This window comes from Erpetoichthys calabaricus, chromosome 1, assembly GCF_900747795.2.
Source record: "Erpetoichthys calabaricus chromosome 1, fErpCal1.3, whole genome shotgun sequence".
Lineage (NCBI taxonomy): Eukaryota > Metazoa > Chordata > Cladistia > Polypteriformes > Polypteridae > Erpetoichthys > Erpetoichthys calabaricus.
Window position 1 is genome coordinate 35,074,080 of NC_041394.2, and position 16,597 is coordinate 35,090,676.

General features: G+C 37.5%; 1 long non-coding RNA gene across 1 annotated transcript; it reads left to right on the top strand.

Moving 5' to 3' along the window:
* Positions 1–26: 26 nt before the first annotated feature.
* Positions 27–16,285, top strand: LOC127525900 (uncharacterized). Its single transcript, XR_007933515.1, has 3 exons — positions 27–276; positions 6,593–6,651; positions 15,957–16,285. It is a non-coding gene; the product is annotated as an uncharacterized LOC127525900 (long non-coding RNA).
* Positions 16,286–16,597: the final 312 nt, after the last annotated feature.

Genomic DNA, 16,597 nt, shown 5'->3' on the forward strand with positions numbered 1-16,597 from the left:
CATTTTCACCAATGAGAGGGCGCGAGAATGTCGCGGCCTTCCTAGTTTCTATTTGCTATTCAAGGTTGGTTTCGCCGAGGTGTAAACAGGAATTACTGACAAGTTCATACAGTGCGACATGGAATGCGCATTTAAAGGGGCGGACTATTTCTCTGTAAAACAAGCGTACGAAGGCGAGGCCATGTCTTAGTTTTTTCGTGCAAAATTATTATGTAAAAAAGTGATAATCAAATCCCCTCACACATCCGATAAGTAAGTGAAGAGCAATTAGAGAAGGTTAGTACAATTAAGATGATTTCTATTCCCAAGATATTTTTTTTTTCTTACCTAATTTTTTAATGTTATTTTACACATATTGTTATGCTTACGAATAATATAAAGTTTAAAGCAGTGTGGTGTAAAGGCTCTTAACAAACTGATCTTTATTTTATGTTTACGATTAATATAATATTAATGTTTCAAGCAGTAAGATGTTAAAGCTCATAACAAAATGTTTTTTATTTTACACAGAATCTGAGATCACTATAATGAATAGTATATGTACAGTCATGTAAAAAAGTAAGTACACGCAATGAAAATTGCTGACTTTTGCAACATATATGAAATTGGCAAACAGTAGATCTTCATACAAACAGTGCCCACAGATAAAGGCAATATACATGAACAAATAATCAATAAAATTGACATGGTGTATTCATTCTTATAGTGTAAGTTACCAACAATGCAGATTTGTTACATGGAATAAGTATGTAGGCTACACCCCCACATTTATCACCACTTTGTATCTGTAAAAAAAAAAAAAACAATCAGGTGGTCAAGATTAAGTGTTAATTATTAGAACATCCTTAAGGAGTATGAAGATGAAACCTGTCTTATTTAAACCACAGATACTGGGGGGTCTGGTGTTTTCATTGTTGTTGATGTGTGTGCTGTCATCATGCCAAGATCAAAAGAGCTCTCCAAGACCCTTAGAAAGAAGGTTGTGAATACCTATGAGTCTGGCAAGGTATTTCAAAAAATTTTCCACAGTCATGTGGTGTAGTTTTCAAACGATTGCTGATTTGTCCAGGACTGGCTGGCCCAGCAAATTCAGCCAAGAAATGACCACTTGATACTAAAAGAACTCTCTAAAAACTCAAAACTTTCAGTGTGTAGGATTTGCAGGAAACCCTTGCGAAAGGTGCTGTCAAAGTGTATGCACCTACAATCAAAATGAGATTGCACAAATTTGACTTGCATGCGAGGTACGTGCCAGGAAAAAAAGCCTTTGCTGTCCAAAAAGAACATTAGAGCAAGACTACTGTTTGCCATTGAACATCTAGGCAAAAACCAGGCCATCTGGAACAATGTGCTGTGGACAGATGAATCAAAGAGAGAGTTGTTTGGCCACAGTAACAGTAAACATGTTTGGTACAAACAGAAGACAACATTTCATGAGAAGAACCTAATACCAGCGGTGAAGCGTCATGCTTGAAATGTTCTGGTTTGGGTTTAATTTACTGCCACAGGAGCTGGGCAGCCTGCAGTTATTGAGTCTACTATGAATTCTGCATCACATCAAAGTGTGCTTGAGCAGAATGTGAGTCCATCTATCATGACCTTGAAATTGAACCAGAAATGGACATTTCAACATGATTATGATCCAAAGCACACTAGCAAAACCATTAATGGCTCAAAAAGAAGAAATGAAGGGTCATGGAGAGTTTTAGTCAAAGCCATGAGTTGAATCCCATTGAAGTATTGTGGGGGGATTTGAAATGAGCAGTACAAGCAAGAAAACACACAAACATCACACAACTGAATCTTGTATAAAGAAGTGGTCCAAAATTTCACCATGCCAATGTCAGAGACTAGTTAGCATTTATGTAAAACACCTACAAGAACTAATTTCTGCGAAAGGAAGCAAAAACCAGCCTCTGAAGCCAATGGTGTACCTACATTTTCCCCAGTAGTCCATTCTATTGATGTTCCTGCTAAATAAAGAATTGAAAAAGCAATTTTCTCCTGAGTTTTTATTAAAGTATACCACCATTATCTGTAGGCACTGTTTATATTAAGATCTACCATTAGGCTGTTCAAATATGTTGCAAAAGTCAACATTTCCCATGGGGTGTATTTACACACGATTCTATGTGCCCTAGTCATCTAGCAACTATTGATTCAGTTAAATAGACTCATAACCAGTTAATAAATCTTCATAGGGGGGTGCAGTGCATTGATGTTGAGCACTGCTCAAAAATTTTCCAAGCAACTGGGCTCTAAACTCCCAAATTCCTTAGGCAACTGGGCTCTAAACTCCCAAGTTCCTTAGGCAACTGGGCTCTAAACTCACTGCCTGTATGAAGTTTGCACCTTCACTCTCGTCTAGGCAAATATCCTCTGCATGGATGTATCTCTAGGCATTGCTGTTTTCCTCACAAAATTCAAAGATGTGTACAGTATGTTAGGCTGATCACCAAATCTAAACTGGCCTGAAGTGTGTCTTATTTTTTGTGGTCGATGATGCTGGTATAGGCTCTGGCTCTCAGCAACCCTGTAGCGGATTTATCAGAAGGATGAGAAAACAGATGGATGATACCTGTCAACGCTCATTTTTAAAGGCAATATGATATCAGAGGCCCTGTCCTCTAACAAATATAAAAAATAGGTATAGAGCCATGTCCAATTAATGAATGTTGTACAGATTTACAAAGGCATTATTGTCATGTGTACAGAGTACAGTGAATTCTTGGATGTGCTTATAGCAAATTTCAGTACTCAGTGTAACATGTATTATGTACTGCTTGTGACCTTGTCCTTCAGCAAATATTTATTAATACATACAAATTCACATCTTTCATTTTTACAGAACCTTCAATTGCTCGTTGTGAGAGGCACTATAAAATGCCTTTGCCTTCAACACATATTAATTCATATGTACAAATTCATAATCAGATGACAAGTGTCTGTTTTATAAAGAACATTTCAATGCTCAATTTAAAAGGCAATGCATAACATCTGTGACCTTATAACCTAGTATATAATAATTCATATGTAAAGATCCATAACTTGTTAATTTTTTATGTATCACCTATCGATGCCCACTATGTAAAGCATTTTAAAAATGTGATGCCTTGTCCTCCAACAAATGCTAATTTTGAAAGTTTGAGAGCATCTCATACAGTCTAGTAATGACTGAATCAGCTAGAAGCAGTAGTAGTAATAATAGCACGTATAAAAAATATAGTGGAATTCTTTCTTACATGTTCGACCATACTAAAGAGGAAGGGCAAACCCAGCATCTGCTTAAAAATGACCAACATGATCCTTTATTTTCTTTAATCCTGATTCTTTCTCCTTCTACGAGGGAATATAAAAGCTCTCTGTGCCTCTTTTTTGCCTCTAGCCAATGTGCCCAACCTCGACCACCCCCTACCCCATCCATTTTTACTTAACTTATCATCTGCTTCACTTTTAAATCTCCCTGACCTTCGCTCCCAATCCAGACTGATCATTTGCTCTCTGCTTTTGCAGATCATCAGTCTTCTCAAGGTATCTAATGCCAGCTTTACTCCATTCATCACTCATTAACTTGTCCCTACAAACTGGCTTGATAATCCCCCTGTTCTAAAATTTCCAAAAGAGATGATAATGAAAGTACCCTTGACATTTCTTCTCTAACTAGCATTTGTTCAGGTTTCAACCTTTATGTCCTATTTAAAACCCCACAGTGTATTGTTTCCCACTCCTTTTGCAGGCACATAATTAACAGTCATGCGTTCATTTTGTGAAAGACCTTCACCACACTACTAATGTTGGATCTACCACCATGCTTCTTCTGCTTTCCATCATTATTGGTCCTAAAAAGTGCAAAGTGCATGTTTTTCTGCTAAAATATTGTTAAATACATTAGACACTTTTGGAAATAAATCAGCAAACATCATAAACAAAAAACTAAAGTCACATGGGATTGACTTTTTAAACTGAAGACCGGGCTCTTGCCCAATGAATGAGAGTAGAGGCAGATAGAACTGGATAACTGGCGTGTAGATTAGGCAATACAAGTAATGTGTATGTGTTTTTTTTTCATTTATATTTTTCACTTAGTTTGCCTTTGTAAAAAATAGGTCACTTTTGGCTTCAATTATGTTATGAACTTTTTTGTCTCCTTTCTGCTTGAAAAAATTAGATTAAAATATTTTCTCAGCCATCACTACTAATTACTTGGGGTAAGTAACATATAAAAAAGATATTATTTTTGAGCAGAGTATTCCTTTAATGATCACCTTACAGCTAAAGCTAGATCTAACTTTTCACTTCTTAAAACACATAAGAGTTTGACAGTTAATAGCAACATTGTCCCTCCCATGAGCTCATCCTAATACTTTTAAAAATTGTCAAGGTTTCTGCTTCTTGTAAATGGCATTTTACAGATTCCTATGACTCTTTGTGTTACAAAATACTTCCTGACTTCTGTCATAACTGTACTTTCCCTTAATTTTTACTGGTGTCCAGGAGTATGTAATTCATTGTATAATTTGGAGAATTGTGCTGGATCAACCTTATTGAGGCATTTGAAAATTCAGAAGACCTGGATTAGGTCCTCATGCAGCCTTCTCTGTTCAGAGAAGAAAAATAGATTTAATTCTCTTAGCCTGTCATAGTAGGATGGACCATTTAGTCCCCAGATAGACCTGTTTGGAACATTAGAATAATTGTGACGAGAACAGGCCATTTAGCCCAACAAGTTTGTCCATTCCTCAATTGTCCAAAGTTACACCAAGTCGAGATTTGTTGCTTCCCTCTGCACAGTCTCTAGTGCTGCTTTGTCTTTTTGCAGCATGGTGACCAGAACTGCACACACAAGTTCAGATGCAGTCCCACTAGGACCATAATATCCCTTAATTTATATTTAATGCTTTTTACAATCTAACATAATATTTGTCTTTTTAGTTGCTTCTGCACATTGCCTAGATGATCTGTGTGTACCCACTTAAACCACTAAATCCTTTTCAGAAGTCACTTCATGTAAGATGTCATTGCTTATTTTGTATTTTGAAGTTAATAATAACTTCTTTTCACTGTTTTGTCTATCTGGGATCCTGCAATATAACTCTGCAACACTGCCACCTGGCCAAAGTACTCCATAGCCACTTCTAATGCTGGAAACAATACTACCACTATAATAATGCCTATAGTGTTATATCTTCTAGAATTTTTTGTCAACAACATTCGTGGTAATATTGCATTATTTTTATCATATTTAAGTACTCACGAGTGGATTGGGCAGCCTTTTGACCTTGGATCCACTTGTTTTATTTTCTTCAGCACCCTCTCCAGGTTGAGTTTTTGCTTTGCTCTACTATTCTCTGATCATCTGACCATAGCACATGTTATTAAATTGGATATTGGCAGTGCAGGCAGGCAGTGTCGTGTTCAAAGCCTGACATTGTGGGTTAAAATCCTGCTGCTGACACTGTGTGGCCATGAGCAAGTCACTTCACCTGCCTGTGCTCCAATTGGAAAAAAACAAGAAAAGTAACCAATTGCATGACAAATGCTATAAGTCATCCTGGATAAAGGTGTCAAACAAATAATAAGTAACAATATTGGCTTTTACCACTTTAACAATTAAAGACTTACAAAGAAGAGATTCTTTAAGTTTACCTTTTTTCATAAGGGTCATCTATGGGCAGACTAGGGGCAGCTGTCCTCCCGATCCTAAACACACCCTCACGGCTTTGATGGGTGAAAATCAATTTTCATTTCAAGGCATATTTCTGCAGTGTCATTAAAATAAATAAGTGAAAAAATAATTAAATCCACCCAAATAAAATGACATGTTTCTGTGTGTGTGTCTATGTATTTGTGTGTCTGTCTGGTTTCAATGTTTAGGAAGAAATTTTTTTAAATAGGCAAAACAAGTTGAAGTGTCAAAATATCAAAAATGATAATAAAAATACCAAATAATGCTCAGAAAATAAGAAAATTGCTCTTATTGGCCTATTCTGGTGCCCAACTTTATTTGCCAGCAACAGGAGAGCCAGTTAGGGACTTTCTTGCACCCTCTCAGGCCATATTAAGGACATTTATATTTGTAATACTAATAACTGATAACTTTGCATGTTGGGCAATGTATGCGTGAAAATAGCAATGAATCGATGGGAAACTAAAGCCCCAACATGACATTAGGCAAGAGTCACTAAACAAGGCCAATGCAGTAGAGACCACCACCGCATTTTCCCCGCAAAACATGTTGACTGTAAGAATTTTTAGTTTTTCAAGCGATGCCAAAAGGAAGCCCTGAAAATGGGCACCTCTATCCAAAGAGGAAAGGGCCTCCGTAAGGGAGAGGGATCGGGTGCATATTATTATTCCAGACCAAATGAACATCTCATGAGTCAAATAAAAACATGAGGTCTACATTGATTACTTGGATTTCAACCTGTCTTAGACAGGTAGCTCAGCTAGTAAATACATGAAAAACAGCAAAAACATATTTCATCACAAACGTAATTACTTATGCTCACATATCATTGTGTTTTTATTTATTAATTGTCACTTTTCACAATACATTTATTTGCGTATTTTGTTTTTCTCCTTCATATGGCAGATGTGAATGTGAAGATTGAATTCAGTCAAGTCACAGATGATGGTGAACAGCGGCAAATGGTATTTGTTGAGTTTTAATGCAAGTTTTTCTGTAAATCCCTTTTGAGGGATGCTTATGCTTTAAATTAAATCAGCTGTTAGTAATGCTTTCAAAGCCAGAGTTGCAGTCTTGTTGACGTGTTGGATGTTTAAATTTATTTTGTCTAATCTGTGTATCCTGTGCCATGCCAGTTTCAGGATTATTATTATTAGATTATTGTTTATGTTGCAGCGTATATTTCTTTTGTCCCCTCAGTGGTTTTGACATGTAGGAACCCATAACTCTTTAATATATTTTTTATCACTTGTAAAGCAAGGCTACACCTATGTTGGAAACTATGCAATATAAATAGATGTTGTTGTTGATTACCATGCAGATTAAATATATGCATTACACAAAGACTTTGATTTCCTTGAGGGTTTATGTCAGACAGGATATTTCCTATTTCCACTGCACCAGTATCCACCTTTTGCCTTTTTGATAGTGAGACTACAGACGGGTTCCATGCAGCTTTTTTGGTGAATTACCAGGCACAAACATCCCTCCCAGGACTAATTCCCAGATTTGGTCCCAGCATTCTTCTTACAGGTGAGGTTCAACTTAATATACTGAGAATAATGATGGGGGTGTCTATGCATGCGTTTTGTCTGATTAAAATTGACATAGGTAACTCTATCAGGACGACAAGGTGAAGGATAATTACTTGGACAAATTATAAAATACTGAAAAGATTCCATTTTCTAAATATCATTTCAAGCTGCAGAATTTTGTCTCTGTATCTTGAATTGGCAATGCAAGAACAAGAACCGCATAAAGGAGGAACAAAAACCAGGCTGAGTATAACCAGCATACAAAAGGACACAAAAGAAAACCAACAGTGAAAACAAATATGAAGTTAAAAAAGAACAGACTGGGGGTCACATGGGGTATCCACAGAGCAGTTTGATTTGCACAGTACAAGAGTCAACCAGCACGGCAGCTAAGCTGAGCGTGTCATTACAGAGCCCTGCATTCTTTGGTGTCAGCATGTCAGAGTTCAAGAGAAGTGCCCCCTCCACACAGCCTCTTTGTTGTCAATGTGTCGTTCATGTGTAAAGAAGCCACATATTTCTTTTGGAACACAATTACAAAGAAAGCTGTGCTGAAATGTGGCTATCTCAACAGGATTTCTGCAATTAAATTCCAAACAGAATGCCCTTGTAATTGGAGAAATTAATGATGTTAAACACGGAAGAAAAGAAAAATAGAATTCCTGCCAGTGTGGATAAAAAATGTATTTACCTTTTACAGGCTTTTTTTGTAGATCTGGGTACTGCTGCAGGCCAAACAACTGGTGGTGTGCGTCTCATATACTGTATGAGCTGTTGGATCACATCTTCAACAAAGCTGCCTATTCATGCTCCTTACAGACACATCACCAGAGCTGAAGGAAGAAGATTTGCATTGTTTCAAGTCTTGGCAGTGGCAAATCCACACATGTACACACAGCTTCCTTGCTTTAGTCTATGATGACCCTGTACTAATGGTGAAACCAAAATTATTGTTAGGATATTCATTAAGAGGGTTTTCAAACTCTCATTTGAAGAGCTTTCAAGCCAGGCAGATATGGAAAGCAAGGGCTTGCCAGGTGATGAGGACAAGGTGGTAGAAGAGACTGGAAGATAAAGAATGAAGAACAGGAGTAGGGGTCAAGAGTGTATAGGCAGGTCCATGAGGGTATGCAGGTATTTTTATGGGCCCTGCCATTATCTTGTGCATGTAATCCTCTTTTTCCATGTTCTGCTAACATTAAAAGCTCTAATAATCAAGTTCTGAATAGACTCTGGATTTGTCTGGCTGTTGCTGTGGTTAGGGATGGCTCAAGACCACCCCTATCCAGCCACACAGTTCAACCCACCACTGAAAAAGTGCATTCTGCACATAAAGCACCTTAGAAAAAAGTTTGCTGTGAAAGTCACCATATGCACCGAATTTTATTTGTCTCCTTGCAGAAATTTGACTTTTCACAGCAGCTTATTAAGTAACAGACCTCCAGTGGGTCCAGAGTGTGTCCCATAACTGAGTCTGCCCTTTTAATTAGTTTGGTGATAGAGTGGGACTCTCTTGTAGTGATGATACAAGCCCAACACAACACAGTATAGTTATTGCAATTCTAAACTCATTTGTGAAAATGTGTTAAATAATTTGATAGACTCTCTTATCAATCTTCTACTTATTCAGATCCCATTATTTTAATTTAATAAAGTACTGAACCATAAATGAAAGAGGAATCAGCTTAGAAATAAGGGAGCCCTTGCACCATATACTTGTATTTTTTAATTCATTTTGGATAAAATTATCGGCTAAATAAAAAAAAAATGAAAAAAGTTGCACTGACTCTAAAAAAGGCAGTCAGTCCAAATAATTAAACAGTGAGGCTCAGTAAAGCTGAAAGTCAAAAACAGAGGAACGTCAAAGACAAATTGTAAACCAAAAATCAAAGTCAAAAGGCAGAGCTTTGTTTTTAAATACAAGTTATTAAAGTAAGTAGTACATTCAGTCTGATCCAATTTCAGATACCCAAAAAGAGTAATGCAAAACCCACAAAATAACGGTACCTTCTGCAAAACAAAATGGCATCAGAAAAAAAAAATTAAAGATCTAAACAAAATTCTGATGGCAGAATTGAATTCTTTGGTGCTTAAAATTGACATAGGTAGCTCTATCAGGACGACAAAGTGAAGGATAATTACTTGGACAAATTATAAAATACTGAAAAGATTCCATTTTCTAAATATCAGTTCAAGCTGCAGAATTTTGTCTCTGTATCTTGAATTGGCAATGCAAGAACAAGAACAAGAACTTCTTTATGCTGCCTCCCCAGCACACCACCGCATAGAATAGGGCGCTCGCCACAACCGTCTGATAGAACATCTGCAGCATCTTATTGCAGATGTTGAAGGATGCCAGCCTTCTAAGGAAGTATAGTCGGCTCTGTCCTTTCTTACACAGAGCATCAGTATTGGCAGTCCAGTCCAATTTATCATCCAGCTGCACTCCCAGGTATTTATAGGTCTGTACCCTCTGCACACAGTCACCTCTGATGATCACGGGGTCCAGGAGGGGCCTGGTCCTCCTAAAATCCACCACCATCTCCTTGGTTTTGCTGGTGTTCAGGTGTAGGTGGTTTGAGTCGCACCATTTAACCAAGTCCTTGATGAGGTCCCTATACTCCTCCTCCTGCCCACTCCTGATGCAGCCCACGATAGCAGTGTTGTCAGTGAAGTTTTGCACGTGGCAGGACTCCGAGTTGTATTGGAAGTCCGATGTATATAGGCTGAACAGGACCGGAGAAAGTACAGTCCCCTGCGGCGCTCCTGTGTTGCTGACCACAATGTCAGACCTGCAGTTCCTGAGACGCACATACTGAGGTCTGTCTTTAAGATAGTCCACGATCCAGGTGGCAGGACATTAAATCGAATAGAAAATCTAATTTCATTGCACATTTCAATGACAACTCAGTCACATTTCAATGTTATTGAACTAATGACAGTTAACTGACGTGCTTTCTCAAAACAGCATTCTATCCTGTAGTACTTCTTTATACTCCCTGCTCTGCGCTCCAATAAATGCCAAGTTATCGCAAATATACTAATAACCCAATTGTGCTTTACTCACTCAGAATATGGAACCAACTTAGAAAGCATTTTAAGATGGAAAATCTTTTATCCGTGGCACCTCTGCAAGAGAATCACCTCTTTCAACCCTCGCAAACATATCCAGTTTTTAATACCTGGAAAAGTTTTGGGATTAAAATGCTCAGAGATCTTTATATAGACAACATATTTGCATCTTTTGAACAATTACGTTCCAAATTCAACCTCCCAACTACACATTTCTTTCACTATCTTCAAATTAGAAATTTTGTTAAACAGAAACTGCCCGATTTTCCTCACCTTGTACCCTCCACCATGCTGGAAAAAATACTGCTCAATTTGGAGGAATTAAACACCATTTCCACATTATATAAAATCTTATTAGAGTCCCTACCTTTCAAAGACCCAAGAGGACATTGGGAAGAAGATCTCTTAATCAATATATCAGAAAAGGAGTGGAAGGTAGCAAAGCAGAGAATTCACTCGAACTCCATATGCACAAAGCATAGAATTATTCAACTAAAAATTATATATCGAGCTCATCTGTCTCGCTTAAAACTGTCCAAAATGTTTCCAGGGCAAGATCCAACCTGCGAACGCTGCAACCAAGCTCCTGCCTCACTGGGTCACGTGTTCTGGGCCTGCACCAAACTAACATCATTTTGGACCAAAATTTTTAAGTGCCTTTCAGACAGCCTTGGGGTCACAATCCCTCCTAACCCATTAACAGCTGTGTTCGGTGTTCTTTCAGACGGACTTGAAGTGGAGAAGGACAAGCAAACGGTGATTGCATTCACTACACTTTTGGCAAGCAGACTTATTTTGTTAAATTGGAAGAATCCTAACTCTCCTCTGATAAGTCAGTGGGAAATCAATGTTTTATATTATTTGAAATTGGAAAAAATCAAATTCTCAATTAGAGGATCTGTACAGAATTTTTTCAAAACCTGGCAGGATCTAATCAATATTATTTTAGAATAAGAGAAATAACTATTACCGCATTTATTTCCCTTCTTCAATTTTTATTTATCTATATATATTTCTTCCTTTCTTTTGTTTATGATTGCCTTATTAAAAAGCCCTAAGCAATTCTCCTTTGGCTAAGCTCTCCTTCTCAAGGATGGGGTTTGATTTGTCTTCAATTCTTTTTTGTTATAAATTAATCTATTTGTATGGAATGATTACAATAAAATTAATAAATAAAATTTAAAAAAAAACAGCATTCTTCAGTGTTGGTCTAATTCATACACAACATTAATTACATTTTATTATTCTGTTTATAAAAAGGGTGTGCTGTTTGTTGTATGGTATTAACTCTGCAATGGCAGTGTTAGCTCTTTTGGTAGATATCACCAAAGACAGACATAAGCAAATTTTCATGCTGATGACCGGCTTATAAGGTGATTTAGACTTCCTAGAACCATTCACTTGGAGTTGTGTGCGGAATTGGAGCCTACATTGCAGAGGCCATCATGCAGAAATCACGTAATCACTTTTCCAGTACAGGTTTTAATAACCATAGAGTATTTGGTGATGGAGATTTTCAGCATGAACTGGCTGACCAGTCAGGAAAGCTGCTGATATCCCTGTGCAGTGTCAAGCCATATGCATGGGATGATATACCTAAGATGCTACCCAGATACATGCAATATCCTTACAGTCATGGTGAGCAAACCAAGATCAAAGTGAAATTAGCAACTGCTGATTTTACTAATGTAATCAGAGTAATTGACTGCACGCAAGTGGAAATAAAGGCCTCATCATGGAATGAATTCTTTCATTCAATCAATATACAAATAATATGTGATGCTCAAATGTGTCTGACTCATGCTGTTGTGGAGCTCAATCCATGATTCTTTTCTTTTATCATACAGTAGTGTGGAAAACAGAATTCAGGATCACACTGTGTGTGATGTTTGGCATCTTGGTAAGTAAGCCTAAATGATGGGATTACAATTTAGTTTACTACATTAAAAACAATTTCCATGATCTTTCTTTCAAGTGATAGTGGGTGCACCACAAGAGAGTAGATATAACAAAATGCATTCCTGCACACGATCAATCATAGAATGGACCATTGTTTCATTAAAAGGTAGATGGCAGTGTTTGGACTCGTCAGGTGACACACTGCTGTACAGACCCACAAAGGTTTGCTGCCTTGTGATGGCTGCACAACACAGCCCACAAATATGGACAGTCTAAAGGCATCACCGCAATTGCAGTTCATAGACATTTGGATGTTGAATGTTGAATGTAAAGAGACTTGTATGTATTGCAACATTGACATTTACTTCGTGAAATAATTTTGTTTTTTTACAAGATCAATAAGAATGTCCTTAAAATCTTTGTTTTGGCGCATGCCTCATACCTCCTGTGTCATATGTACTGGCAGCAGTCTGGCCATTGTATGGACACACAATACTATTGCTGTCCCCACATAGCTGCTCCCACTTTTTGTTTTCTTTAAAAGAAAATTTTTGTGATTCTCTACTTCAGTCAGTAACAACTGAAGTTCACATGCACTTAAGTTTTGTTTTCTGCCTTATTTCCCCTATTATTCCATTGTTTTGTAGTAAAGGGGTTGTTCAGGAACATGAGTAAATTAATATGGTGACCAGTAATGGCGCACTGCATAACGTGCAGTCAATACACTTGACTTGAGCTTTTCTAGTTTTCATCCTCTTTCTCTGTACGTTTAGCATTCGTTTGCTCAGAGGTTGATGCACTTGCTGCTTCTCGAGCAGCTCGTCTTTTCTCCACCTTAGCAGCCCGCTTCTTCTCTTCTTTCGTCGGCATCTTTTCGCGTTAAAACTGATTAAGTCAAAAACACAGTGTTTGTGTTGCAATTACTTAATTTTTCACTTAAGTTGGCACTTAAGCCTTCAATCTGCCACAAGAATGATTTACTGTAAGATATGAAGAGGTAGGGGAAGTGACGGCGAAGGTGGTAGGGATAAGAACTGCGCCCGTACGCATGTGCCCCATGGACGCCCTGCTGGCCGCTGCCAAGAATTGATTCTACAATAAAATAAAAATAAAAAGAGGAATAACCTTGGAGGTCAATCATCACCCCAAAACAATAGTAGACATTGCTTAGTATATGTGTACCAAAGTTCAGGTCAATAGTTCAAATGGTTTGCGAGCTACAGACAGCCACGGTAGCATATTATATAAGAAGATTAGATCATGAATATTCAAAAAAGGGTGTTTTCAAACTATATATGGTTACTAACATATATAAATGCACCTGCATGTGTGCACAGTTTTAAGTTGATCTGAGATAAATAACGTAACTTGGGGTGGCTGAATGCACACTAAGGAGATGCCATCGGATCATCTTCTGTCTTTCTTCTGCTGCTGTTGGCGAGCTGCCTGCTCTGTTTGTCGCGCTGCACGTCGATCATTTAAAAGCCTGTACAACAGCTGTCATTTTGCCACTTCATGTCTCTGCCGCTCATGTTGTGAAGGGGGAGGGGGGGGCTTAACACACGCTAAGGAGAAGTGGTCGGATCATCTGCTGGCAAGCTGCACATCGATCATTTAAAAGCCTTTACAGCAGCTGTCCTTTTGCCACTTTGCGTCTTCACCACTCGCGTTATGAAGGGGGCAGGGGGGCTGAACGCATGCTAAGGAGATGCGCTCGGATCATCTGCTGGCTTGCTGCTGCTGGCAAGCTGAGTATTCTGCTTGTCGCTTGTTGTTGTTTTAAGAGCTGGGAGCACATGAAGTGTGTCTGCCAAAAGCATTCCAACAACTGCTAGGTTAGATGTTCGTGAACTTGTTTTAAATGTTGTCTCACTGCCTTGTCTCGCGTGATGTTAAAGTGTCTCTTGCGGGACGTCAAATTGTCTTCCGAGAAGATCACGTCTCGTCTCCTGCACAAGATTTTTTTTTTTTTTTAATAATATGCTATTTTCCCTTTTGATCATAAACAAAATTTTACTATAGAATCTAAACAAGGTTTTACACATGAGACCACTGGTGCTTCCACACTACAAGGTGAAGCCACAAAAAATATTTATGAATTGTTGTACCATAGTAAAAGATCTGTTAGACCCCCAAATTAAGGCCTGTTGGTCATGCCTTGATCTATGCTAAAATTAAAATTCAACTGTGCTTTTGCAGTCTTTTTTATGATTTGAGATGATCTGATTTGACAAATACCTTAAGACATTTCCCATGGCTTTTATCAATTTTTTTACATTTGCATTTGTTTTACTGTATTATTCTTTGTATTGTTTTATGCATTTTAATTTGATGTGCAGCATTTTGTAACTTTGGTTTAGATAAGCGGTAATAAAACTTACTTAAGCACTGTAGAAGGTCACAAGTCACAACACAATGCAGTGTTTTATGTTTGTAATTAATTTCGACCACTTTGCACTGATCTGCTTTTACTTTAACATTAAAGGCTCTTTTTCTGTTTATCAGTATCAAAAAAGCCAAAATTAATTCACTGTGATGCAATGCTGAATAACAATAAAAATGAGAGAAGTTCCAAGGGGGTGAGTCCCTTTTCTTGGCACCATTTGTCTCTGTGTTGCCTCTGTCTTCTTTGTGAGGTCTTGGAAGTCAGAGGGCACTACTAGAATGTGTAGCAGAGATCCAGCAGTGTGCAGTTACCCAGTGTGCCTTCCACTTTGAAAGCGTCTCTGCTAGCAGTAGGGTGCAAAGATGTCCACTTTGTTCTGTTCTGGTCTCGGTGTGGGGAGGACCCTGAAGTCACATTTAGTTTGCTGCTCAGTTCACAGGCAAAGCAATATTATATACTGATAACCGAAAACAACGGACATATGTCACATTTCTCAAAATTCTCACAGGACATTTGTAAGCATGACTGAAGTTTTGAAGTAATCACTGCACCATCATGTTCTTGACTTTTTTTGTTCTTTACTTTTTTACTTTTGTTTATTTTCTGATTTGTTGTCAATGCCTGTGTTATGTTCCTTGTGTTTTGTGGGTGGTTCAGTAAGAGATGGGACCCCCTGCCAATCACCAACTGGCAACTGCCCTTATTAATTGGAAAACTTTTTGTAAGGAATGAATCTTTTTATATCATCTAGCTAGGGTTTGGCAGTATACCCCCCACTAGTGGGCATTATTGGAAGTATTTATTGGACTTGTGTGCTTTTGGGACAAGTACTTTTTCTGTTTATTTACCTTATTATTTTGTATATTTTACTATTAATTCTTTTTTGGGTTTGTTCTATATTATTTATTTGTTATTTTTCAAAGTTGTATTATGTTAAGGTTATAAGTATTAGTGTTTTTGGTTTTTTGCCCTCTGTCCTGCATGTGCTGCCCAAGGAGGCAGGTCCACTTCATGAAGCTGGGTTACTGGATGATGGATTAACAGCTTTGGCACTGAGTTTACCTTTTGTATTCCTGTTTTGTAATTTTTTGTTTTGATAGGATTTACTGGTCTCATCCCCTTCCTTTTTTATGTGCTTCTTTTTGGGTTCTTAGGTTTGTTTGCTTTTGGTTTTTGCTTTACCCTTTGTGATACTTTTTGTTTCTTGAAATAAACACTTTTAGGTGTCCAGTAACCAAAGGTTTCACAATTTGTCTTATTGTGGACATTTTGAAAACATAAGACCATTAAAATGAAAAGGTAATTGTAATGTGCAATTATTAGAACCAATTTATTAATGTCTAAAGTCTCAAAGTTGCATCCTGTTTATATATTGCAGGCAATGATTAAACTGGACATATCGTAACATGGACTCCTCTAACTCTGGAGAGGAAATATCTACAAGTTTATTAGTGTTCTGAAAGAAGCAAGAAATTAAGAGATCAGAAGAGAAGATGCTGTAGTCAGGCAAGCAAAAACTGTAACTGAGAAATTACTAAAAAGTCTTTTAATGAGAGCCAACAATCAAAGTCAAAAGGATTAGCAAAAAAGTCTTAAACTGGGAGATTAAAACAAAATAGATTATTTCTAAAAGCACAAAGAGGTTTACAATTATCTGCAATCTTGCATAAGGAAAGGTCACCAGGGACAAGCTTATATACTGTTGTTCAGTGACATGGAATTCCATGTCATATCTGGGGCCACAAATAAACAAATTGTGGGGTTTGTGAATAACAACGAATCTGTAAAAATTAAAATTTAAACATCTTCAGTAAAGCCCCAGTGAAAACCCAACATAGAATACAAAATCTCCATGGTTAAAAATCCCAACTGGTAGAAATAAATTAAAAAATAAGTAAAAAAAAACAACATTATAACAATCAAAAGGAGCAGGCACAAAATTTAAAGCTCATAACATTTTAGTCCACAAAGTTACCACTTTTTGTTCTTTTTCTAAGTGTTTACTAAATTAAATTCCTA